General features: G+C 45.8%; 1 long non-coding RNA gene across 4 annotated transcripts in view; it reads left to right on the forward strand.

Annotated features, from left to right (window-relative positions):
• The window catches only part of LOC108499098, a 73,603-nt gene extending 47,356 nt beyond the window's left edge, over positions 1–26,247 (forward strand). For 2 of the 4 annotated variants that reach the window (XR_001875419.1, XR_001875421.1), the window contains 4 exons: positions 6,755–6,866; positions 8,495–8,654; positions 9,607–9,784; positions 20,618–23,047. This is a non-coding gene — a long non-coding RNA (uncharacterized LOC108499098). Of the gene's footprint in view, positions 1–6,754; positions 6,867–8,494; positions 8,655–9,606; positions 9,785–20,617; positions 23,048–26,033 lie in introns of those variants that run through there. The other 2 variants (XR_001875420.1, XR_001875422.1) reach the window with 2 other exon arrangements.
• Positions 26,248–26,337: the final 90 nt, after the last annotated feature.

A 26,337-nucleotide genomic window follows, 5' to 3' on the forward strand; every position in this document is an offset into this window, starting at 1 on the left:
TGCCTTGAAGCTACAGGCAGCTATGTGCTGCACTGTGCTGAATATTCGTGCCATAAGTACAAACAGATGTTTGAAGATCTGCTTTGAAGCAAACTTGACCCTCTGCATTCTCTCCCAAGACTCCTCAGGAATATTATGCATCACTATATTCAGAGCAAAGCCTTGAAGGGCAGGCAGAGAGGATACACATAGGAATAGTTAGGAACAGGAACACATAATCACGTATCTATCGCATAAATGCTTCCAGCAGCACTTTGGACATCAGTTTGCATAAACGAATTTGCAGGAGCTCATTCCTATAAAGCAGCTTCTGCTGCGTACAGATCTTTTAGGCTCGCTGGCCTAAGATCAGGTTCACTATCCAGATTCTTGTTGCCCTCAAGAGCTATCGCCTGCAACCCCAATAATTGCCCTGATACCAAAAATCTCAGAGTAAGCAGAGATAGTAAAACCTGAGCCATGTGCATGGATGGCTCTTGTGCACTCATATTCCTTCTGTCAGCTGCTTATGGGGGTTGAAAACCTTCAGAAGGCAGATACAAGTGATATGAAATAACCTGAGTTAAAAACTCGACTCTGAGTTGAAAACTCAGCATCAAAAATTGTGAGATACCCCATGATACTGCATGCCACAGGTAGAGTAATGGGGAAGCTTAAACAGCTTCTGCCTCAGGCAGAATGCAACAGAAAACCTGACAGGGAAAGGTAAGATGGCAGCGGTGAAAGCAGCCAGGATTGCGTGGTGATTGCTGCATGGGAGGTCGCAGCCAAGACTCTAAAATGACTTAAACCACTGTTGTATACTTTTGGATTTGTTTCTTCTTTTCTTATGTTTTGGAGGAGAAGAGGCTGTGTCTGGAAGTTCAGATGCTAGCTTGGGACTTAGGCCATATTTATCCAGGTTTCTGCCTTGCCAGTGACTCCCTTCGGTAAGCTGCTCCCATCCTTCTGCCTTTTGCCCCTCATTCTCCAAGGAAAAATGGTGCTCCTGTACCCCTGAGATGTATGAAATTAATACTTGTGAGGCATTCAGGTACAGTGCGAGAGAGAGCCATATCAGGCCTTGAAGAGGTTTGCTCTGCATTACCTTTTGACTGTAGACCATGGACAGCCAAGGGGATCCTTCAGAGCTTTCAATGTAGCTGACTTTCAAATGCAAAGCAGTGTTTGACCTGAGCTACACAGGAACTGATGTTGAGCTGTAAATCTCTCTCATTCACTCTCCAGAATGCTATCTCTTAATTCTGCTTCATTTCACACCTTTCACATTTCTTGTTTAAACGTGAAAACTATTCATATCTTTATTTATATCATTCATTTTCTTTTGCTAGTAAGCACTCTTTTGTCTTGCCTAATTCCACTTCATCTGAAACCGTTCTTCCTCCTTTCCTCCTCCTCCTCATCTATGAGCTCAGGTGGGAACCACCCATCACTGGGACACCTGCTAGGACTGTGCGAGCAGGTAAATCTCAGGATTTATAGATCCTGCTTCCCAGCTCCTGCCTCCTGCTCAGCACCCAGGTGAGGCTGAGGTGAGAGGTTATTCCTTCCACCTGTGCTGTGGTTGCTGGTTACAGAATAGGTCGACGTGTTCTGAGGAAGGAGTTGGTGAGCAGCTTGGTTCCTCCATGGGCTAGGCCTCTGAGAAGCACTGTGGTCTGAAACTGGAGCTTGATGGAGGGGTAGCTGTGGAGAGAAGGAGGGGCAGGGGCAATAGTATGGGATCACTGTGAATCCAAGCCTTTAAAGGTCCTGTCTCTGCCCTCTCCTTATTTTTCTTCCTTTCCCAATTTGTAAGAAAGGTCTAGCAGCTAAGAATCTAGGCTGGGACTCACGAGACTTACTTGATTTAGTTTGATTTCTTTGGTTTAGATATGTGAAACAGCATTTCACTCTAGGGGGTAGGAGTCAGCAAAGGCAGGAGTGGGAACACAGGACTAGAGCCAGTAAGGAGCTGACCACATCTTTGGCAAGAAGCTGTTTGACTCAGCTGTAACATGCAACTGCATCTGCCAGCCGGTGGGGCCATCCATGTTGTCATCCCGTGGTCCTGTGCCCTCTTGTTAACAGTCTTTTCCTTCCCTTGTAGTGGTGAAGCTTGGGACAATGAAAGAGTCTAGTAAGGACTGTAGCCACAAAAGAATCTGTTTGGGAGCCTGGCAGCTACTTGCTGTACCCCTCTTTACTCAGCGCCCCCTAAAGTGACCTGAGTGGAGAAAAGAGGCCATTTTGGGGAACAGCCAACTGCTGGGCCTTCTCTTGAGGATTTGTACATCAATGGTGTAGGTAACAAATCTTGTCAGAGATGGTGGTGCCTGCAAGTCATGTACAGCAGGTCTCCTTTAGGTAGCAAGGAAATTTGTGATGTTTTTATTTGACATCTGCAGCCTCTGTGGAAAGAAGACAGTGTGACTCTTGCCTTGCATTTGCAGCTAAAACCTTATCAAGGGCTGAAAAGAAAATGCACCTCCATTTTTTTAATCTTCTGCAGTACAAAGATTTAATCTTCTGTTTTTCTAGTGTAAACTGAGGGGCGTAGGACTCTGTGGGAGCGATTACCTACTAGAAATTTATTTTGCGTGGCTGTGAGTGGCTCAGCAAGATAGGATGGGAATAAAGAACGAGGCCAAACCTCCAGATAACTCTGCACATGAGGACTCATTTGCTGGGTTCTTTCACTCTCAATCTCTTATTCCTTCAAGACAAAGGAAACCTTTCCAAGGGAACTGACACCTGCTGATAGTGTTTTGTGTTTTGTTTTTTAAAGAAAACCCAAGTTATGCTGGGAACTATGACCTACCCAATTTTAAGTCAAACCAAATAAATATGCTTGGGGTTTGCCTTTTGTCTGTTCAGTACCAGCTTTTCTGTGCCCAACATGAGTCTTTTGAGAAATCCTCTAAGAATATGGAGGTCAGGAAGGCAGCTCCCAGGCTCTGTTGCCTTCACAGTGGCTGACAAAACACATAAGAGCTCAGGCACCCAACAACCCCACATCCCAACAGGTCAGCACTCCATTTTTCCCAGTGCTGACTGTTCTCTCTGCAGGGTTTCCTGGTCAGTCTCATCTTTCAAGGAGGGACTGTGTCCAGTTCCCTTTTAGAAAAGACAATTTTTAAAATTGTCCTTGTGTGAAAGAAAATACTGTATTCACCGGCAGTGAAAACAGGGGGCTAGGTGCAGTTTGGCCTGTGCTGTCCTGATGTGATGAGGCTGGGCCATGAGTCCAGCAAGTTCTGCTGATTTCTACACTGTGTTGTGGTAAGCCAGCATGTACAGTATTTTTCCTTTACCTTAGAGCTTCCTCCCAGGACTCTGGCAGTAATTTGATCCTGCTTTGATAAACCATCATGCAGACACAACATGGAACTGTAGTCCTAATGACCTGTGTTATTTGAAAATCAAATGACACTTTCTGAGGAGGAAGTTCTTTAGTTACAGTGTTTTCCTGAGATAATTATATCAAGGCAGACGATTACCTTCCCCTGTAGTTTCATTTATTGCTCACTTTGTCTAAACTCTTGAATGCTATTGCACTGCATTCTTTTGTCCTGCTCCACCCCATCATTTCAAAATAGGTTGGCTGTTTGTTTAAAAGTACAGCAAAAACTTTAAAGTCTTGAGGAGAGAGATGCCATGTATTTACTGTTATGATGTACAGTTTGCCAGTTCGATTTCAACTGCCTTGTTGCACCAAATTGAGAAACTCTTTGACTCTTCATCTCCCCTGTCTTCTAAACTAGCAAGATATAAACAGGAAAAGGGGGTGACACCTTTTGTTTGATATTGTTTGACTCTCAAGTCAGTTTGGGCTCTGATACTAATAACTTCCTGTTTTGCTGTAAGTCTTCAAACAAGTGAAGAGCCTGCATGTGCATTCACTTTTCAACCTGAACTTAAGCAACTACATGACTAGCATGTTCCCAGGCTCTGGGCTACAAATTCCAGTTTGCTGCTTACCTCCAGGCCAAATCTTTAGAATTGGGAGTCAAATCGCTGAAAATCGGGTGCCTAAAGCCACAGTTGGTTGCCAAAATGCAAATGACCTGACAGCCACAACAGCCGAACACCTGCTGACCCCTATAAGAAGCTTGGGACTTGAGAGGGCAGAATCTATACAAATTAGACTAATTTCATGTTTGAACTCAAATAAGGATCCTAATTTGAAATGCTGGACTGCTAGGGATGTGCTCAGAAGCTAGAAACAGAAAAGAGGATCTGCAAAAATATGGAGAAAGATGCATTTGTGTAATATCGCTTGTGCAAGATGCTTGTGAAATGTAATATGTATTGCATTGCATTGTTTTTCACAGATGCTTAAAATACCAAGACTTTTTCTTTTCCAGCTATCTAAATAATTTTCCCTGTGAACTGAACTGCTTCCTCTGGATAATACACTGTTTTTCTACCTGCTGGAGAGGTGGAGTCCCCCTGAATGTACTGCTGCTCTGCATAACCAGGAACTGTCTCCTGAACAGAGTAAGACAGAACAGCTTGGACTTAGCAGTCCTGTGAGATTTACAAATCAAACCAGCTAATCAAGATTTAAAACAGCTCTGGATTGAAAAGACTAGCAAGTGGTCCAGCTGTGAGTTAATTCATTAGTTGCAGTAAATATCACTAGAAGAGCTTGTCAAAAGGAAATGTGAAGCAGCTGAAAAGAATCATCCTTAAAGTGAATGTCATAGGCTTTTGCAGCTGTCATCCAGTGGACTGGAGATTCCAGGCATTGGAGAGAAAATGAGGGTGAAAGAAATAAAAATTTGAGTACAGAGGATAAAGTACTAGTTCCCACTGAGTGATTATAAAGGAAGCAATCTTACCACTACAGGGACCTAATTAGAGACTGAATCTCACAACTGTCTAATGTCTCCTCCAGGACTCTGAGAAACCCGAATGAGCTAACGAAGTCCACTCAGACCAGCAGCACTAGGAGGCTCTGCTGCTTCAGGGCACACTGGAATGCCACATTTATGTAGCTGTGGGCATTTTCCACTGTTCTTGTGTCCTGTTCAGCACTCGCTTAGAACCAAAGCAGCAACATTGTTTTCTTGCCTGGCCAGCACAGCATCATCTTGGTCCTACAGAAGGCAATAATGGGCTTCTACTGCCACATACCTGAGTATCCCTAAGGAAAGGCATTGTACTCATTGTACCAGGCAAATATAAATTAGTTGTCAGCATTAACAAAAGAGAATTTCACATTTCTATGACTGATCTGATGAATCACTACTTTTCTTGCTCCCCAAAATGTGTAGATCAGGTGTGAGTCCTCAGGCCTTCCTGGAGTCACCAGTGCTGTCAGTCAGGGCTTGCATATATCAATTCACTTAAGCCTGGGTGCAGGGCTCAGCTCTCCCACCTTGATCCACCTATTTCTTGTCTGAGACACTGTCACCCTTCTTTCCATCCTTGTGGAAATGTGGAAACACTGGCCATAGTTTGAGGCTAACCTTTGGCAACAATGCCCACTGCTTCTCTAGCTGCTCCTTCCAACTTCTGAGCTGCAGTGCATCACCTCATCATTGATGTGCCAAGCAAGGAACTCCCTGACTTAGGTTTTTTCTTTGATGATTTCTTCTAAGCAGCAACAAGTTTTTGCTAGATTTTATTTATGACTGATCGTTTCTGGACCCTGGTCCTCGGTATTTCCCTCCTGGTGCAAGGAAGCACTGTGACAGCAAGTAGCCATGCTCTGGGGTCAGCAATGGGGTGAGCAAGGAGGAATTTTTTTGCCTGGTATTGCCATGAAAGGCACGTTTAATGTAACCCTGTCCCCACAGAGTGATTCTGTGCAGGTGAGGCTTCAGGGAGGTACAAGGATCTCTTCCAGTATTACTGCTACTAGCAGTCACATTTTTCTGTAGCAGGATTTTCCAGGCATAGGGAAGGTCTGTGCCTTCTGAGACCACTCAGGTAGTTCAGTGCTCCTGGGAAGAAGAGGGATAACTGCACAGGTGCATCGTGTTTGCAGGGATAGTGTTTTAGAGGTCTCTTCTGAAGCTAGGAGGAGGTAAGTGACCTGCCCAGAGAGAGCTCAGCCAATATCTGACAAGGACATTTTCATAACTGAGATAAATAAACAGATGCCTTTTTTGCTCTAGGGAAATAATTTCTTCTTTGCTACTAGCCTGAGACCATTCACTTGGCTTAGCCTGTATCTTTACCATATGAAACAAGCCTGAACCAATTCATTTGAGGTTGTTATTTATTTGGGTCAATATGAAACATTTCTGGCATTTCTTTTCCATTTTCCCGCCTTTATATGTTGCTGTCTTCACTCCTGTGTATATGTTTTCTTCTCTAACATCTCAGTTCTCCTCTCTTGTAATATTTTAAATTCTTAATTGCTTGATGCTGCAAATGGAGAGTATTAGTTACCTTCCATGACCACTCTGACCACAATGACTTCCTTTGCTTGACAAGCTGATTAATTTGTCAAGTTGAATGTTTAAGTCTGTCTGGAGTATCTCTGTGTATCTTGTGCAAGATTGCAGTTGCAATTTTGTTCTTTATTGGACATGCTGTTTCTTCAGACACAGAATACCTCTGAGGGGCTTTTCTTCCCCCACTTCCCTACTGAAAGTGATGCTCCTGCAGTTTATACCAATGATCATATCCTGCATGTCCCCTAGAAGAGGGTAAACAGCAGGTGCAGCATGGAAGCCATAGCATCAGCAGTGCTTTCAGATTGTCCAGGGGATATAATTGAGGGAAAATAGCAAAACTCAAGTAAATTAAATGCATTTTATAGCAGTTCCTGAGGGAGAACAGACTGCATTGTTTGTGAGCTTCAATCCAGGTCAAGCAGGCCGGATCTTCCACAGAGAAGTTGCTGACTTTGGCCCCAAAATATCATTGTTAAGGTAAGAAAAATATCCAAATTTCTCCTAATTTTTCCTAGTTGGTACATTATAAAGGCATTCAGACCACTGTAGACATAAGCATTCAGGAAACAACACTAAGCAACACAAAGAACAAAAAACAGTAGGTACTTCCTGAGAAGTTTGGAAAACTGACTCTTATGCCACTGAGGGAGGGTAAGTCCTAATAGCTACAGTAGCCACATGTCACCTGGGACCAGAGTGTGAATGATTCTTTTGTAATATTACTTGGTGAATGTCTCAACATCTTGAGCTCATTGCAGAAGAGAAAAGAAAAAGCTGGACAGTGTTATTTTCTGGTGGCACTGGAACATTAATTTCTCCATGATGGTATCCAACTGTCTTGGATATCTGAGCAGGCAGGTCAAAGGAAAGCAATGTGTAGACTTGATTTTCAAAAGCACCTTTTTCCAGTAAGTGTGAACTTATTTTCTTTTAGGAATAATATTTTTCCTGGCATATTGTAACAGAAATAATAAAAGAAACAAAAGCATGGAATACTTGTAAGATGAACCTCAGAGCTATACCGGGCAAGAAGCTGTCTCAAGGCAGCCTTCGTTTCCCCAGGGACTTGCACTCCAGCCACTCCCTGCCCTGGGCTAGTGTGCTGGGATGCCCTGGCCTGTCCCATCCTGGGCTCCCCCCTGTTCTGTAGCTCTGAGCCCCGCCACTTTCTGTCCTTGGAAAGGCAGAGGTGGTGGAGCAGGCTCCCAGCAGCTACAGAAGAGCGGAGGGTCTCCATCAGGGTATCTCCTTGCAGGAGATGGAGAAGACAACTCTGCCATAGGGCTGCAGCAGGGGCAGTCACAGGTTTCCCTCTACAGCTGGCAGCACTCTGCTTTTTCCCATCATTTATTACCTGATGTCTGTTTTTGTCTGTTTTGTGCTGGCTTTTGGGACACCTCCTCCTTGGGCTGCCAAGGATGGTGGCAGTGTCCTCACGCCGAGGGTATTGGCCCTGGCCCTGGGCACAAAGCGTCCATCCCCACTGCTCGCCTGACCCTCCCCTTGAGACCTACTTTTGCTGGGAGAAACAAGGTAACCTCGCCACTGAAAATAGCTGGGACGGCAGCCAGTGGAGATTAATGGCATCATTAACGTTCCCAGTTTATTTATAGGCTTAAAAATGCCTCGGACCTGCAAACTGAGCAGAGTTGTTCTGTGTAACACAGGGACTGACAGGTCTCCTGCTTCTGCCTTTCCCCTTCCTACTATTTCATTCTGATTGGTGGGACTGTAAAACCTCAGGAGCAGGGACTGTCTCTCATTGTGAACCTACTCTGTAAACCTTCCTAACTGGGGGGATGCACACAGATACTTTTTTTTTTCCAAGAATGATGTATTTGTCTGGTCTCCTTCCTCCACCAACTCCTTCTGTGCACACTGTGTCCCATAGCCTTCTTTGGAAAAATTATCTTTTTGATGAATTCCTGAGGCACGAGCTGAGCAGTTGTCACAGGAATTTTCTGTGATTTTCTCCCTTGGGTTTTAAATTATGAGCTCTGTAAGAGGAGGACTAAGATTCTCATAGCTGTGGAGAGCACCTAGGATATGTAGGGCCCTAGTGAGACATGCAGATGCAATTAATGATCATGGAGGTCTTTCAACAGGAGCCAGCAGAGGCAACCCAGCTCCCAGGTCCTCCAGGAACCTCATGGGACTGGCAAGAAAAGAAAAAAACACCTCAGGTGTGTTGGCCCCCGAAGAGGAGTTTTCAGCACGTAATGTGTGGCCACACTGCCTGGCCTGTTTCCCAGCACTTAGTGAAAGGTAAGTGAGAAAGGAAACTTGTTGTCAGCAGGCACAAATCCAAGGGATTGGCTGTGTGACTGGTAGATGGCTTCATGGGTGGGAAAAAAAAAGTAAAAATGCCAGTAGGGAGCCCTTCCACCCGGAAATATGGAGTGCCAGCATGGCAGCTCATGGAGGTGATGTCACTTCAGAGGACAGCTAACTCTGCAGTTTGCTGTTGGGTTTCTGTTGTATCAATCTGAGATAAACTTCTGTGTCAGTCTCTCCTTGGCCTTTTTCTTCTAGGAGGTGAAATAAAGAACGGGCAGAGAATCACTCAAACCACTGTTGTCTTTTTTTTCCCTCTGGGCAATGAGAATACTTCAGAGCAGAGTGAAGGAGCCCAAAATGGTAGAAAGGGATTTCTCTGCCATGGCCACAACAAGTGAAGCCACAACCCTGGGAGGCCCTGATCCACCAATATGTGGTGGATTTGAGGTATCTCAGGGCTTTGCTTTCCCCTTCCCAGCTTTCCCACTTGGGTTCTTGGCTCCAGATCTCCTCCATCCCCCCTTGGCCATGCCCCAGCTCTCCCATCTGGGGAGGACAGTGCCTGCTCAGAATCTCACTGTCCATGGCTGTTAAATGGGACCATGATGTGTTCAAGTCCTCAGGGCCAGGTTGGATGGGGCTCTGAGCAACCTGGTCTGGTGGAAGGTGTCCCTGCCCATGGCAAGGAGACTGGAACTACATGATCTTTAAGGTCTCTTCCAACCCAAACCATTCTGTGAATCTATATAGTCCTTTGAAGGACAAAAGCATGAGTGCAGTTATTCAGCCATCCAAAGATCCTAACTGGGAGAGTATTTTCATGTCTGATATACATGAGATCCTGTATCATTTTAAAGGATTCAAGGAAAAGTCAGGTCATGTGCAACATCTGAGACAAAGTGGGGAAAAGGTAATATCTAACTGTATTTATTTATTCTAGGAAAGAGATACATCTTATACAGTTGTTTCTCATCTAGACTCCTGAGCACCTAACCAGAAAAGTCAGCACAACTTTCTCACTTACACTGATGTCAGACTAGGGGAGTGAGTCTTGTGGCAAAAGGGACCATCTGCATCTCAAACTAATTACCTGTTTTGAAAAGTGAATATACAAAGTGGTAAGTTTTTTTAACAAGGTGGCTAAGCCATTTCAGCTCTGGGACACCTATCTCTTGGACGTCAGTGCTACACAGTTTCTGTGGAATTGCTCACCCCTGATACAGAAAGCAAGAGCTGGGATTTTTTTCCTATTTCAATGGGCTACACCCAGTTGTAACCATATTTAACCTTCCTTTTTCTTTCTGCCAACACTGGGTGGCACTAAGTAACTCCTTCTGAAGTTTTACAAAATTGACTCTAAAAACTTGAATCACACTGACTTGGCTCCACTCTGTCCTGACAGCAAATGGTTTTTGTGTGAGAAACTTTCGATCATATGGTTGTTGCATAGAAACGTCTGACTTGTATGGCATGTTTTGTAGTTCCCTGGTTTGTTAAGTTGTTAAAGCCCCTCTGAATCTCTGACCTCACAGTCTGGTAAAGGTTCAATGTGCTGTTGGCCTTGAAAACCACATTTCCTGTATTGAGTTGAGAATTGATGGAATACTTGAAAATAACTGTGCTTTATGCCAGAGGTTTAAATAAATCTCACTCAGTGACTGAGGTTGGAAAGCACCTCTGGAGATTGCCTAGGTCAAGATCTCCTCTGCTCAAACAGGGTCAGCCAAAGCAGGTTAAACCAGGTGGTCTCCAAAGGGTTCCAGGAGTCCCTCACCAGCCCCAATGTCTTCTTGGCCTGGACACTGCCATGTCTGCTGGCCACCACAGCCAGCTGCACACTGTAAAAGTCCTGCTAAAATAAATCAACTTTAAAAGAAGCACACCTACAAACACCTGGCTTTCCCCCCCACTGGCTGTGCTCGACCTACAAGTGCCAAGGCTACCATTTTAGCAGCCTTTTATGGCTCCAGTGGGCTTTGGGGGCCCCTGGTGACTGATGCTGGTGCCTATGGTGATGGAGGGGGTTAAAAATCAGGGCCAAGTAGTTTGTCCTCAGAGGACATCCCAGGTCTAGTGGGTGGCATCTATGCCCATGATGAGGGTTTGGAGCTAGATGATCTTTAAGGTCCCTTCCAACTCAAGCCATTCTGTGATTCTGTTATTTGTGGCCATTCTCAGCTAAGCCACCTGTGAAGTCCCACTGCCATGTCCTGGTAACAAACATTAGCGTTACTGTGTTTATATTTGTCCCTAGGAAGGTGTTTAAAATATAAAAGACAACAGATGGCATAACCCGATGGGGTCATAAAGATTTGTGTCCTGAAAGCAAGGACATAGAAACACCAATGATAGTAGTTAAAAATCCTTGATATGGAAATTAAGTAACCAAATCTTGATTTGGCCATGCTGAGGGCAGTGGGAGAGGTGTGGCTGAGGAAGAACCTGCCCACAGTGAGAGACGAAGTCTGATGATGATCCTTGGTGTCTCCAAACAGAAGAGCAGGCAGATAGTAAGACCAGCTGGTGGCTACATTAGAGCCAGAGCAGAGATGATCATACATGAAGCACTACCTACAGCTTCCCTTCCCACTCCTGTTGCAGTGGGAAGGGAATCATGGCTAGGCTTCACGAACGAAGATTTGGGAAGGGCTCTACCCACATTTGTTACAAGCGCGCTGGTGGCTAAAAAGGCCGATACGAGACAGGCCCGTCCGTATTGCAAAAGGCACAGCAGAAAGACTCCTTAGGTGGTATGCAAATGTGGGTAAGGCCTTCGAGCCTGCTCAATGGATTTTTTAGCTGAGACACAGTATGTGTGGAACTGAACACCCTTTAATCCTAAGGTTCATCTGCCAGGGCCGAGCGAGCTTGGACGGTGGCAGCGAGGTCCTCAGGACGTAGGTTTGTTTAGAGTGACCTTCTTTTAGATGGATGGCCTTACAGGGCTGACGAGCTCCATCTGCCCGGGTTTAGAGTTGTCCATCTCTTCTCTGTGCTCCGAGGCTCCCCCTCTCATCTCCCGTGAGGGCACAGTCCGCGCCGGCAAAGCTCCCACTCTCTCCTTTCCGCACCCGGGGCCGGGCCTGAGCACCCAGGGCCAGGGCCATGCTACGCGCCCGAGTTCCGGGCCAGGCTGGGGCCACGCCGTCACCACAATGGCCCTGGTTATTCATTGTGGGAAGGTTATTCAGTGGGAAGGGAATACAAGTAGATCAAATGATTTCTGAAGAACAGTTTATTCACTGAAAAACACAATTTCTGTTTGAGCAAAGCTATCTGACAATTGGTGCGCAATCCATTTATCAGAATTAGTCCAGAAAATTAAAAACATCAAAATTACTTACCTTTTTTTTTTAAACCTTTTTTGAAACTGATCTCACAAGGAAGCCTCAGCTGGAGTGAGGATTTACCTGATGTGCTACATCTTCAGGCTGTGGGACAGCCTGCAACAGGGCTCTTCTAATCCTCTTGCTTGGAGTATAATGTTCTCTAAATTACTTACACTGTTTATTGGACCAGGTAGAGCAGAAATATCTGTGGGGCTAAACTGCCTGACCCAGAGAGCTGCCCTGGGATCTGGGAGGTAGTGGATGAGAGTAGTTGTGTCAGAGTAGAGTTGGCTGCTCAGGGCCAGCCAACATGAAGTAGGTTGGCCCTGACTGCATGACATGGCACTTGACTCCAGCTTAGCTTGGCCCTGTGTGTTGTGCCTATGGACTTAAGAGAAAACTAATATTTTTTTAGGTTTGGTGTTTTCTTGTCCCAGCATAATATGCCCAGTATAATGAAGACAATGCTATAGCTCACCAGTGTTGGGATTCCATAGGGTGTATTGCATGCCCTGAACTGAGGAATGAGAGCATTCAGGAGAGCTGGAGGATAGAAAGGCTGAAGGGACCATGCTTGAGGAGCATCATGAGGGAAGGGAGACAGAGCTTGTCCATGTCACTCTTGAAAGTTGTCCCTGGAGTAGCTATGCCCAGAGCAGTGCTGCTTGGCGGATGGAGGGAGCTGCTTGTCCAGGTCCAGAGGACAACACAGGTATGTGCTAACCAACATGGTAGGAACAATCAAGGATGAAGGCCCACAAGTCAGATGGGGAGTTGTTTCTGACATTGTAGGTGCATCTGACAGGCATATCTACATCACCAGCAACAAAGAGATGGACTCCAGCCCTCAACTTACGCTTATTCTCTGCTGGGCTCTCTGCTAACTCTAAGATCTGGTTTGGATCCCTACAAATAGCTGTTTCCAAGACAAATTCTATCCTCCGGAAGCAAGCTCTAGGCATGGTGCCTGTGAGCTCAGCAGTGCCATTCTGCCTTGGCCTGCTTCTATTGAGCAGCATAGGCACGGCCAGGCTAAGCCAGTCTCCTGCCTTGCTCTCCTCTCTCTCAACATGCCTCAGGTGCTGCCTGGCACACTGGGTGCTGGGTGTGATACTGCTTCTAGGAAACCTTTTTGAAAATACTTTTCCATATGAGAAACAGAAGGGGGTTGAATTTTCATCCTGTGTGCTCTGAGTCTATGTTGTAGGCAGTGGGTTATAGCGGGTGATAGCTTCTCTTCATAGGCCTTGGGCTGAGGACAAAGTCTCCTTGGGAATCTGCCCTTCCATTTCTGTGAGGGGTTTGGCGTTGACCTGTACCATGCATTTTTAGCTTTTAGTTTGACTACCAAACAGAAAATCAACTATTGGCAGATCTGCCTTGTCAAATAGACAAAGGCCTAGAGAGGCAGAAGGTCTTTGGAGAGAGGCCCTGGCTTTTCAGGGATCGTGAGGTTTTGCGCAGAATTCAGAGGATGAACCTTACTATCCAAGAGGGTAACTTGAGGAAAGGGAGTTGCACAGGATTTTTCTGTTGCTGTAGGAACCTTTACTGTAATTCAGCTCATGTTGATTAACCCTGGATGCTAGATTCTTAAAAAGTGATTAGTGAGATCATACTGGAAATAGAAACAGATGTGCCATCTGTTATGCAGTGTATGGGGTTTAGAGGGAGGTTTTTCTGAGACATAGTTGATCCCGACACTGAAATGAGACTTCACTGCTGTCACCTTCCCATTATGTCCCCAGAAGCTAAGCATCCCTTTGAATGTATGAAGAGAACTGGTGGAATTTGCTGTCAGTGGACTGGTTCTGTAGTTCTGGCCAGTGAAGAGGTTGAGAGCTGAGCTCAGCCTTTAGAGAAAGCCACAATATAGGACTTTGCATCAGAGACACTTTCCAAACACCTGAAATCCCAGATCAGGAAATCTGGGCTTCATTCTGAACTTGTGCTTTTGCCTCAGACAATCTTTTCCCTCAGTGAAATGTAAACACTGAAAGGTTAGAGGTGGTTTTTTTTCAATCATTCTGCAGAGTTGTTCCTGTGCTCTTATCCCTGCCCCCAATACTCTCCCTTCAAATACTCTCCCTTCATACTGTAGGCACTCACTGCAGATCTCAAGGATTATCAGAAGCACTAAGCAGCTCTCAGACAGCAATTGCAATTATGCTTCTACAGCTGTGATTGTCCACAGCCGTGCTTTCTGTCTTCCTCCAGAGCAATGGAGGAAGGCTGAAGAAGGCAACGCATCCATATGTGCTTTCCTAAATCTAATCTGGCATCCTTCTGGCTTTCCTAGCCTCTGAAGAGCAAAGTGCACATTTGTGCTGTTCATAGCACTGCTGCCTGATAACTAATATCTGCTCTAATAGGTGAAGCACTGCAGCACCTGGGGAGAACAGGAGCGGGTTCCCTTTGATCTGCAGGGCACCTCTTTCAGCACAGCTGTGCAACCAGGTAAAAAGCTGTCAGGATTCTTGTTTTCTTCTTCCTTTTTTCAGAGTAAATCTCAAGTCTCATACTCATGGCCTCTGGCAGGCCTCCATGTACAAATATAATTACTATTTATTATTTATACAGGAACAGAGAAAGGCCATTGCTTTATGACAGTGTAATAAAATGGGTCACTGCTCCCTGTAGGCTTTGAAGCCCAGGACATGATCCAGTGGAGGTAAAAAATAGGACTCCAGGCACTGAAAAGGGATTGCTATAGTGGATCCCTTCGCAAAGACCAGACTGAAATGCACTGAAATGCACTGAAACATGCCTACAAAGCACAGGTATGACTTTACAGGGGAAAAGGAGTCCGACTGCCTCCCTCCAACAGTGGTGTTACAGGGGAAGCTGAGCACTGCTCCACCAACACCCATGGGGATCAACTGACTGGGGGACCTGCTGGTATTGCACTGGTTTGGCCTGAGTAAAGCCATCTGCCCCTTAAAATAAATTACTTACCTGTCCCCCTGTTTCTCCTCTTGCCCCACCTCTACCCACTATTATCTGTCCTTGTCCCTGGAGTCTCCATTGAGACCAAGGCAGGGCAGAAGGTGATGTGCCATGAGGAGGAGGGTGACAAGATGGATTCAGCACAAAGTTGTTCTTTACATTTCCAGAATGTCATCTCAGCCCCCACTGCTATCCTCAGGTCCAGCACTTCATGGCCACCCCCACAGCTTGTTCCCCAGGATGCTGGGAGGAGCTCAGTTTGGAATGCAGTAGGGGAGAGAGGACAGCCTGGAGAAGGCCACTGAGACCTCCTAGAGGCCAGAAAACATCTAGGGGCAGGTAGAGACTTCAACAGCTGAGCCACTATCTCAGCACCCAACCTGTGTGGCAAGGAACCTGGGTGCACCCCATCAGCTCCATTCACTCCAACAGGGATTTGGGGACATAAGCATATATGGCGAGCAAGAAGGGCTCATGTTTGCTCTTTGGTTCCCTATAGAGGCATTTTAACACCTTGCAGAGGGATTGGGGACAGGCAAGCACAGCATTGGTGGAAAGCAAGGTGCTAACAAAGCCTGTGGAGCAGCCAGCAACGCCACCAACATCTCTTTTCCCTGTGCAGTGGCAGCAACCATTTAACTCCCATCCCAAATGGAGCAGCCCCCCAGCAAGCCCAGCTGTCCTTCAAGGATGACATGGCTCTTCCGGGCTCTCACTTGTTCACGCAAGGCTGATTCAAAAAACATGTTGGCAGAAGATGTTACGAACCTTTCAAAATCTCTGTTCGTACTCTGGCACTTCCTCCTCTCCATCCTCAGACAGGAATCACACAGGTCTGGACCGCATTCCCCAGCCCTGGAGCCTCAGCAAGCAGAAGCTGGTGCCTAGCAGCAAGTCGTCCCAATTACTTCTTTTGAAAACACTTTCACCAAATAGTTGATTAATCCTACAAAGTGCTCACCCCAAGCACTGTGTGCTGCGTACAAGGATCGTGCACCCACCACCTAGGGAGAGGATGAGGTCTGAGCTCCTCCCACAAGCCTTAATGGCTGAGGGGAGAAGGGATGTTATCAGGAAAAGCAATGCTTATACTGTGGAAAAAGGTCACATTATATAATTCTCGTCCATCTAGATTCCTCATACTCAAGACATGGAAACAAAAAGACATCCTTACGCTCTTTTTCCCATGGAATTTTCATCAGAAAAATGGAAAGCATGTTAAAAAAAATAGGAGGGATGTGGGGAATCTTACCAAAGATGCCTGAAATTTCTGAGCATGCCTTACCACCTGTGTTAGCACACTGACTACCTGGACCCTGTGCCCTGGAGCTCAAGGGAAAAGGCAGCTGCACCCAGAGCAGGTTTTTCTCTAGTCAGTGTTCACACAGATGAAGCAAAGACACAAGAGAAAGTGCTGATGGTCCTGAATGCTTTGTCTGAGCAGCTGCAAGAAGAAATGTTTTCTCCCACAGTTTTTTGGAATAGCATCACAGTAGTGTGGCTGCCAGCACAGCCACAAGGTCCCCACTTGATGATGAAGGTCTGCATCCAAGGGCACACTGGAGCACACTCTGACATGACAACCCATCCTCCTCTGGGACAGAAACCACTCAGTGCTGAACCTACAACCACCCATGACAACCTTGACGCTGCCCCTTGGTCCCGCCTGCCCAAATAATTCAGAAGTAACTTTCCACCTCCACACACCCCACTACAACCATGTATTTTTCCCAAGTGTTTAGCAAATGTAACCTCTGTGTTTTATACCTTTCAGTCATTGGTCAAGCTGATGTGTTTCTCTTTTGGACAAATAGTCATTACATCTGAAAGTTTATGGCTGGGCTTTGAAGTTAATGTTCTCTGAGATGAAGGAGAAAGTTAACACTTCTATTGCTTCCAGTCCCTCTGGCTGCAGACCAGATAAGACAGTGATGCCTTCAATTTAAAAGTGATGAGTCTTTTTGCAGGCAGAAAAGCCAAAAAACTTCTTAATGTAATAATGGCTTGAATAGTGCTATAGTGCTCAGCAAAATGCTGGAAAAGGAGGGAAATGAATCCAGGAAACCTATGGGTGCCTCAGACCTGTTATTTCTCTGTTTACTGTTTAAGTTTCCTGTGAGGTTGTGTTTTCTTTCCTCCACTTCTGCTGTTGTTGCAGCCCCATTGACTCAGGTTGTTCACAAGCCACTATTTTCTGCCAACAACCTGTGGGGAAAAGCAGCCTCTGCAGACAAAGAGTTTTTTCCTGAGTATTAGTGGGTCCCTCCCTCTAATTGTCCTTGAATAGGTAAAGAAGATGCTGTTTTACAACACATTCCATTAACAGGCAAGAACAAGTGTTTAATCTGGAGAGTGTTAAGGCATCCAGTTCCTTCACACTGGTTTGGAAATTGCAGCCTCAGTGTGACCTTTTCAAGCTTCCTTCTTATCCTTCTTCCTAGTGCAGTATCAGCTAAGCCCGAGTGAGCTGGATCCTCCGGCCTTCACTGGGAGAAGGCTTTTAGCATCTCTGCCTGAGAGGATTTCAAGAGGCACTCTGTACAGAATGCGCAGAGCCAGAGTATCACTGCCTGCAAGCTCCAGTGGGAGTAAGCAAGGCTGAAAGGACTTTGGAGAGTTCCCAACGTTGGCTGGATGAGGCTCTGGAAAACCCCATCCCTCTCCAAAGATGGTAGAGCCACCACCTGAGTAGATGTGCCTGTGCATGCCTACATCCTGCTCCCTTGCCCACCATATCCCTCTGGGCCTCTTAACTCAGAAGTGGCTTTTCCATTTGACCCCACTAGTCATAAGACAGGCCAAAAAAAGAAATGCTAGGGAGATCTACATGTACATCTCAGCTGAGGTTATCTGAACCCGTGCTAGGGAGATGTGAAATGTAGTTATGAAAGGAAATCCTGCAGAGCATGCACAGGTATCACTAGCACTTTGATACTGCTAACAAGTGGATGCTTGTACAACTAAAATAGCTTCTGAAATGTGATTTACAAAATGGAGAGATTTTTAATAATTTGGAACTGAAATACATTCCTGGTGTAGTATGTTAGAGGAAGGATCAGTGTACTGCAGCTCACAGCTGGGCAGCTAAACCCACTTCTCCAATTCATTTAACTGTCTTTGATTTGTTTCTCCTAAATATTCAGCTGAAATTCAGCTGGCTGGCATCAGCCATGTTCAGATCAGTAAGGTATCATAGGACGAATGCAGTGCTTTGTAAAGTACAATTTGGTACCTGACTGGAGGGATCACAAGCCCCCACAGCAAACCCCACTTTTTCCTCCTGTTGCAGAGGACAAGTGCTGCTGGGAACTGACAGCCAAGCAGCACAAGGCTCTCAAGCCTCCCTGGCACAACCACAAAGATCATTCAGAAAATCCCTCCAGGAGGTGATAAAAAACACCAGGGTGCCACCAGCATCCCCCAGACCAACTGAGAGTCCCTCTATCACTACAGACCTGCAGCATCCTTTGCCAAAAGCAGTAGTTTCCTTTCATTGACATCTGTGCTGCTCATTTGCCTCTGTCAGAATGACCAAGTGACTGGATGGGCTCTGGGGGATTTCTGTTGATCCTCCTCCATGTCTTGGCAATGGGATCTGCCTCACTGAACACTCAAGAAATTACCCCCTCCTTTATTTTACTCCATTTAATCTTTTGCTAAATAAATTCGACTTACTGTTAACTGTGCCGCCCAACAGCAGTGGTTATGTTTGCTGCTGGTTTAGTTTCCAAGTAATTTAAATAAACAACTGAACCATAAGGAGAAACTATTAAACATCCTTTTCCCCTGAACATCATGATGTGCCAGGCCATTAATATTTCTTTATCACTGCAAACTTTGAGGCTCAAAATCCATGCCTTGGATTGTCGAACAGGATAATTATGAAACATTTTCAACTACTGAGCTAATGAGCACTAAATGCTGCATTGTGGTGAATGCGATGTTGTGCGAGTTTCCTCGAGAAATTTGGGTCTGCAATTAAGCAGGGAGGTATTTCATCTTCTAAGGTGACATCAGCCACTCTTGTCCTGACATTAAAAGGCAGCCAATGCCCCTTCCAGTTTTCCCAGGCAGTCAGCAGACAGAAAATCGGTGCTGTGCTTGGGAACATCAGCATCAGGAGGTGCAGAGGTGGTTGTCCTGCTACAGGTGTCGAGGCTAACCTCTGGGAACAAGCCCCAGTATAACACCCCCTCTCTGCCAGTGAATACCCTCTTTCCTTCAGAAGCACCTATAAGCACTTGGCAGTGCGGTGCCACACTGGGGGCATGATGGATTCATCTCCCCTCTCAGGGGAACTTGGGGATTGGAAGCCAAATTAGGGGCTTTGATGATTTTCTCTCCTTCCTCTAGGGAAGGGAGGGCTAGCAGGAGGAGGGGGCTGGATACCAGAGGCACTGGAGCATCCCTTGGAGTATCCGTGGCACCAGGACATCCCATTGTGTGGCTTCTGCTTAGCTTGTGCTGCCTGCTCACTCTCATTTTCAGAGGGTGGCATATCTGAAAGTAAAGTTCTGTACTCCTCAGAGGAGACACTCTGGAGAACACTAGCCTGTTCCCCAACTCCAGTGTAAAGTAATTTTGTTTCACCATAAAAAAAAATCTTACTGCCCAACATGGAGCAGGTTTGGAACAGCCCCTGAGAAGTGCAGGGCTCTGCATCCCATTAGGGCTGCCCGGAGGAAGCTGGACAGAGTTTTTATTAAATCAAGTTCAGTCGATGCTTAAAGAAGGGCTTTTTTGAACTAGGAGCCGAACCTCATGTTTGGTGCCCTGCCAAGCTCAGGATAGTGTGAGGAGGAAAAGGAGATGTATTTTTGGACTGCATGTCTGTGAACAGGCTGTTAGATAAAATTAAAGAGGCTGTTTATAAAGAATCTGCTGGTGCTGAAGCAGATGTGGAGGCCCTAGTTTACGACAAGATATATTTCTGGAGTTGGCATGAACAATCAATTTCATTCAGGACTTTCCTCATGCTGTAATGATTTGTTGGTTTGGGTTTGATTTTTTTTTTTTCATTTCATTATTTTAACTGAAGCTGGCACAATGCCCTCATTACTTGTGATAAACTTGTTTGTTTACTTATGTCGTGGTAACCGGAGAGCTGGACTCAGACTCTGCTTCCTTGGATGCTGTTCGCTTCCTACCAGAGCACTTGGGGCTGTTTGACACTGGCAGCAAAGCAGAAATACAGCGTTTCCTTATTTTCTTACCATGTTGCACGTGGATGATGAACACTTTGGCTCCCCCAGGCTCCTGAGCAGGCAGTCATAAGACCTTCTCTTACTGAAACCCCACAGCACAAGGACCCCCAGCCCTGCTCATGCCTGGCAGGCACAAAGGCAAAATACCTTTACAGAAGTCAACAGAGCTACTTCCTAGAATCACAGAATGGTTTGGGTTGGAAGGGACCTCTAAAGGCCATCTAGTCCAAACCCCCAGCAATGAGCAGGGGCCTTGAATATCTCCAGGGATGGGGCATCTACCACCTCCCTGGGCAGATCCCAGAGCAAACGTCTGAGTGTTCTTCTGAACTGATGTTATTCTTTACTAAGCTACGTTTACCATCCAAGAAAATGCTTTGGTTTGTGCTTAATTTTACATGAATGCATGGAATGTGTTTAATAGTTACTCTTACACTCTTACAATGTTTTAAAAACATTCTGCTTTCCTCAGCATTGCAGGCAGCAAAGGCATCGCTGTGCTTTTACGAGAAAAATCAAGAGCGCAAGAGCACATTTTGAAGTGAAAGGCACATTGTCAATAATTATGCACGGTCTGGGTTTGTGCTGTCTCGCCACTCATCCTTGGATCCTACACCGAGTCCTGACTTTCTTATGGCACAGATAATAACTTAAAAGAAAGAAACCCAACAGAATTTCCACGATCTATATCTACAGCATCACACATGGAAGACATAACATTTGATGGTAAATTTTTGCTTTGACGTTATAGTAGAAGTTAAGGGAAAAGGTGTCATCCTTGGCCTAGAGTTTCATAAGTGCCACAGGCAGATGGGCTCTTTTAAACCTTCTTCTCCTCTTCCAAAAGGAGAAACTCACAATCTGGACTCAATTGAACCTTAAAGCCATAAAATTCCAGGTTCCAATAAATCTTCATTTTATAAAAACACATCCAGCATATATCATAACAGAAACCATAAAAGAAATTAAACATGTGTGGGTCACATACTCTGTTGGAGGCTCCTTAATAGTTTTGCAAAATCAGTGGAATAATGAGGTGCAGTTTTGCTCTATGAAGTTATGGTGTCTCCCTGCAGCACAGTTGGGCTGCCCAGGGTGCCCACCCAGAACATAAGCAAACACATGGGGAAGGGGCTGGCAGCTCCACTCCCACATCTTCTCCATCCTTCCCAGTGCAGATAAGCTGGGCTGCAGCCAGCATCCCCAAAGGCCCAAGGCCTGCGCTTGGCTTCAGATGCTGGAGCGATGGCCTGCTCCACACAGCCCAGTGGGCATCCCACACATCTATCCTTTGGGGGACCCCGCAAAGTGGGCACTTGCTCCACCAGCCCCAGTGAGTGCCAAGGCCATGGTGAACAAAAGCACTGTAAAATCAAAGAAAAGGATTTTAAAAAGCGATATCTGGGGGGAGGATATGCCTGCCTGTTCCTATGAAGTGGAAATGCAAAGCAAAACCAAAAGGAGCTGGGATCACACTGCAGAGACACGGACTTTAACAAGGTCTTTTTCAGGGCTTTAAAAAAATTATTCATGTGATGTAATCTTGACATTTCCTGTCTCACTGGTGAGTTCCTCGGATCAAACACCCGGAACGCCGGCAGCTTGTCACCACCTCGTGCAGCTCCTATTACCCGCGGCATCCCATGGGACACAGGAGGAGAGAGGCGCAGGGGTCTGGGACAGCAGGCAGCACCCTGCACCCCTCTGCCTGTGCTCCTCCTTGCCCTAGCTGGGTGATACACTGAACACACACCTTCCTTTTTAGAAATTCCCCTTAATTTTGAGGGTTGAGGTTTAAGGCTCCCTGCCAGAGGTCCTGCACCCAGAAGCCTTGGCAAGGAGACTAAAGCCTGTGAGGACCCTGGCAAGGACAGACCCTCAAACTTTATAACAATATATAATCTATGTTTTTCAATCTATCGTATAATGGCAATTATACAAAATTCCAGGTGACTTGCTGGAGTAGTCATGACCAAGTCCAAAAGTAAGCAAAGCTCTATGAACTTTGGGAATCTTCTCATCATGAAGATTTGTCAAGGTTCTGCTAGCAGAAGCTGAAACTAGAAAGTTAGGGGGGAAAGGGGAAAAAAAATCCAGCACACCTTATTAGCATTTTGTCAAGCATTGGAACAGGCTTCCCAGGGAAGTGGTGGAGTTGCCAACCCTGGAGGTATTTAAAGATGTGTGTTGTGGCACTTTTTGGCAGTTCTGGGTTAACAGTTGGACTCAATGGTCTTAAAGGTCCTTTCCAACCTAAGTGATTCTATGATCTGATGATTTTATGGAAGTATTTCAGTTCATATTCAGAGCTCATTTAACATCTTATTCTCCTGAATTCGAGGCCTCAGGGAAAATGCCTATAAGAGCAATGGGATATCTGTCCAGGAGATTCAAAACTGTGGGTTGGAGCAGGATTTCCTAGCAGTGGAATGTGACAAGACTGCCATGGAATCTCAATACCAGGATGAGCAGTGGGTGGGTAGGTGGTGCATCCTGGGTTTCCAAAAGGAGCCCCAAGAGCCCCACTCAACACCTGCCACTCATGGGGATGGGGGGGACAATGGGGCCATGTGGATGATGGACCGGTTGGGCTGGCAGGGATGCAGTGGGGGAAAGTCCAGGAGTCAGGTCATCTTGTACCATTATCTCTGCAATTCTCTGAATAGCCAGCACCACAAGCATCCCTGCATTTTCCATCAACCCCTGGAAATGGAATACATTAAATCTGGCAGCTCAGTTACAACAACAAAATATGAAAGCACAGTCTTACTTACGCCCCGCTCTGACCACCACCCCCAGAAGTGCCGCTGGTATAGGTAACATTTTGCAGTTCCTGGTCTCAGAGTACCTGCTTCGAGTCACAGAATCACAGAGCATGTTGAGCTGGAAGGGACCTAGCAGGAACATTGAGTCCAACTCCTGGCCCTGCAAAGGACAATCCCCAAGAGTCACACCATGTGCCCGAGAGTATGTCCAAACACTTCTTGAACTCTGTCAGGTTTGGTCCTTGTGACCACTTCCCTGGGGAGCCTGCTCCAGTGCTCAACCACCCTCTGGGGGAAGAATCTTTTTCTAATATCCAAACTAAACCTCCCCTGACACAACTTCAGGCCATTCCCATGGTTCTGTCACTGGTCACCACAGAGAAGAGATCAGTGCCTGCCTCTCCTCTTTCCCTCATGAGGAAGTTGTAGACTGAGATGAGGTCTCCCCTCAGTCTCCTCTTCTCCAGGCTGAACAGGCCAAGTGACCTCAGCCAGTCCTCATACAGCTTCCCCTCAAAGCTGTTCACCATCTTTGTTGTCCTTCTTTGGATGCTCTCTATGAGCTCAATATCTTTCTTATATTGTGGTGCCCAAAACTGCACACAATATTCAAGGTGAGGCCGCACCAGTGCAGTCGGCTCCCTCATCACAGCTCCTCCTTCCCTCACAGCAACTGACTGGCACGTGATGAAAATCATCTGTGTAGAATGTAAGTCTTCGTGAAGGAGTGGAGGGTTTTTTTATAGGGATGAACTATTGAGTCAATCTCAGTATTTCACTGCCCTGAGGAACTGCAGCTTTTTGGAAAATCATTCTTTTAACTGCGTTTGCTGTTGGCTGCATTGGCAGTGTGTGGTTGAGTCAGCCAGTGCCACACAGATTCTGTGATCTCCCAAGGCTGTCAGTGTGCACATCCTCATGGGAAAATGCTGGGACAGAATCAGTCTCTCCAGCTCAGGGGGAGACACAACCACAGGGGCCTCAGCAGGTCACACGGCAAACCCACATCCTGACTTGAGATCCTCCAACATCTGCTGTAGTGGGTAGAAGGATTAAAAACAGACTCTTCCCAGAATTTGTTATCTGGATCTCCAAAGACTGTCCAAATTTGGTTTGCTTAGGAACTCTCTATTATTAATTATCCTAAAATGAATAAAATCAAAGGCAAGCAATGAAGGACCTGTCTGGGAAGCACTCCTACCATGAGAGACTGCAGGCAGCTCTTCCCCACCTTCTCTTCCTCACCATGGAACCACTGGCAAATCAAACGTCTGGAGATGAGTCACCTGGAGGCTGCAAGTGCCAGGGGATTGGGTTGGTGGGACCTGCAGGGGTAACCCTTCTTGTCTTGGCCAGGATGGACCTGGCAGGCTCAGGCTGGCAGCACCTTTGCTGTGTGTAAACAGGGGAGTTGCAGCTTAGAGGTTAATGCAATTCCCCTCTTAGAAAGTATTTAGAAAGGGCATTTAAGAGGGTATCACTGACTAATTTAATGCAGCATCAGCATGGCTTTAAAGGTAGTATTAAAAAAATTTAATTTTATTATTAAAAAGAATATATATTTTGATTTCCATGCAAACAGGGTAAGTAATTGATGGAGGATGTTGCAACCCGTCCAGTGCAGCCCTGCACAGCAGAAAGAGAAAGTGAAACAAATCCCTCAGTGCAAGCTGTAAAGCCTTCAGGCAAGCAGGGAGACAGCAAGGCCAGGAGCCTTTGGCAGTGCTCCTGCCTGCCTGCTGCCTGCTCCCTGCCCGCTGCCTGCCCCGGGCGCCAAGGCTGGGTAGCAGAGTTATTAGCAGAGATTAGTTAAGCAGCACTGCTGCTTTGGTTTCCTAGACTTGTATTCACATAATCCTCCAAGTCTTGTATTAACACACATCGGTTGGGTTTGGTTATTAGCTTAATTATATCACATGTTCTGGCTTTTTATATTCACTTAGAGACGTATTGTGGTATTTTCAGACTTGGGTCACTTCAATTTTATTATTGCAGGTGGCTCAAATAAATTTTCACTAACTTTTTCGTGTATACTTTTTAAAGAGAACTGTAAAAAGAACAGTTTAGAGCTTTGTTGGAGTTTTTGAATAAGGATAAGGAGCAGCTTCCCTATCAGTTGTACAATTACGGTCTCCACTTCACTTTAACCTTCACATTAAATGCATCATTCCAAGGCCAGAAAAATCAACTTACCTGACAGATGCAGATATTTGGATACACAAATCAACTATTTATTACAGATATTTCAGGCCATTTGAATTGTGTTACACATCCCCGTTTCCACATTTCTTTCCTGTGTTTTGCTTCACTGAGGTCCTTCACAAAGCTGCATGCATGTAATCTGCCTCACACAAACAACCTTCCAAGGTTAATTTATTACCAATTAATTTGAGGTGCTCAACACCTTTGCAAAGACCGGGGTGAATTCTCAAATTCTACAGCTGAAAATCAAATACAGGTTTTACTGTATTAATCAATACTCTGATTTAAAAAAATAAATAAGGAACATGATTAGTAATCTTTTGGTATTTGGATACTGACCCAAAAGCAAGTGGAAAAGGAAGCAAGACGAATGACCACAACCCTTTTTAGGAGCAAAGCTACACAACGTGCAGCACAGTAGGTTCTCTCTGAAGCACTTTTGAAAGTCTTCTGTGGGACAAAGGAGTTGTCCTGAACTTTTATTGTTTTAAAATTAATGTGAAAAAATGGGAAAATGGGGAGTTTCCTCTGCAAAAGTCATGGACCAGTGATTAAGCACAGGAGATATCAACTTGAATTGAACTTTTGAGAGCACTGAACAGAGAAAAGTCCATGTAAAATTCCCAGTTTGCAAGTTTACCTTTGAAAAACCACCTGTGGAGCCTCCTCTGCCTTTTGCCCTTTTTCATGAAGTCCAGCTGGTCATGGTGCTACAAGATTTTTGCACGCTGCAGGCACGAGCCATGGCTTGGAGCAGTGCTCTGGGATGTGTAGTCTCCTTGTTTATATTTCAGTGCTACGCATGATTAATCCTCCATTTCATTCATTGTCTTTTTACTTCTCTGCTACTGGGAACAGTAAATAAGAGGGAAGTTGTAACAAGAGCCTCCCTTTTATTCAGAGACCTTCTGTTTCCTGCAGGCTGGCGGCTTTGAAAAAAATCACAGCTCCATTGTGCTCCAAAGGCATATTGAATGATTCAGATGGAAAGAAAAGCCCACGTCAGTAGGAACAGAGGACTCAAATACGAGCGTCGAGGCCGACAGACCAGAGGCATCAATCCCAGGCAGTAGCACATCCTGGCAATGCTGCACCCTGTGACAGCACTGACATTATGGTTTCCCCCTCTCTGCTGTGGGTGTGTGGAAGGCAGTCATAGCTGGGCTGGTGCAAGGAAGGGTCCCTGCCATAGGCGGGTTTACTGGCAGCCTCCTACTTGGAGACT

The sequence above is a fragment of the Lepidothrix coronata genome, unplaced genomic scaffold (genome assembly GCF_001604755.1).
Source record: "Lepidothrix coronata isolate B3197 unplaced genomic scaffold, Lepidothrix_coronata-1.0 Scaffold69, whole genome shotgun sequence".
NCBI classification, from domain to species: Eukaryota; Metazoa; Chordata; class Aves; order Passeriformes; family Pipridae; genus Lepidothrix; species Lepidothrix coronata.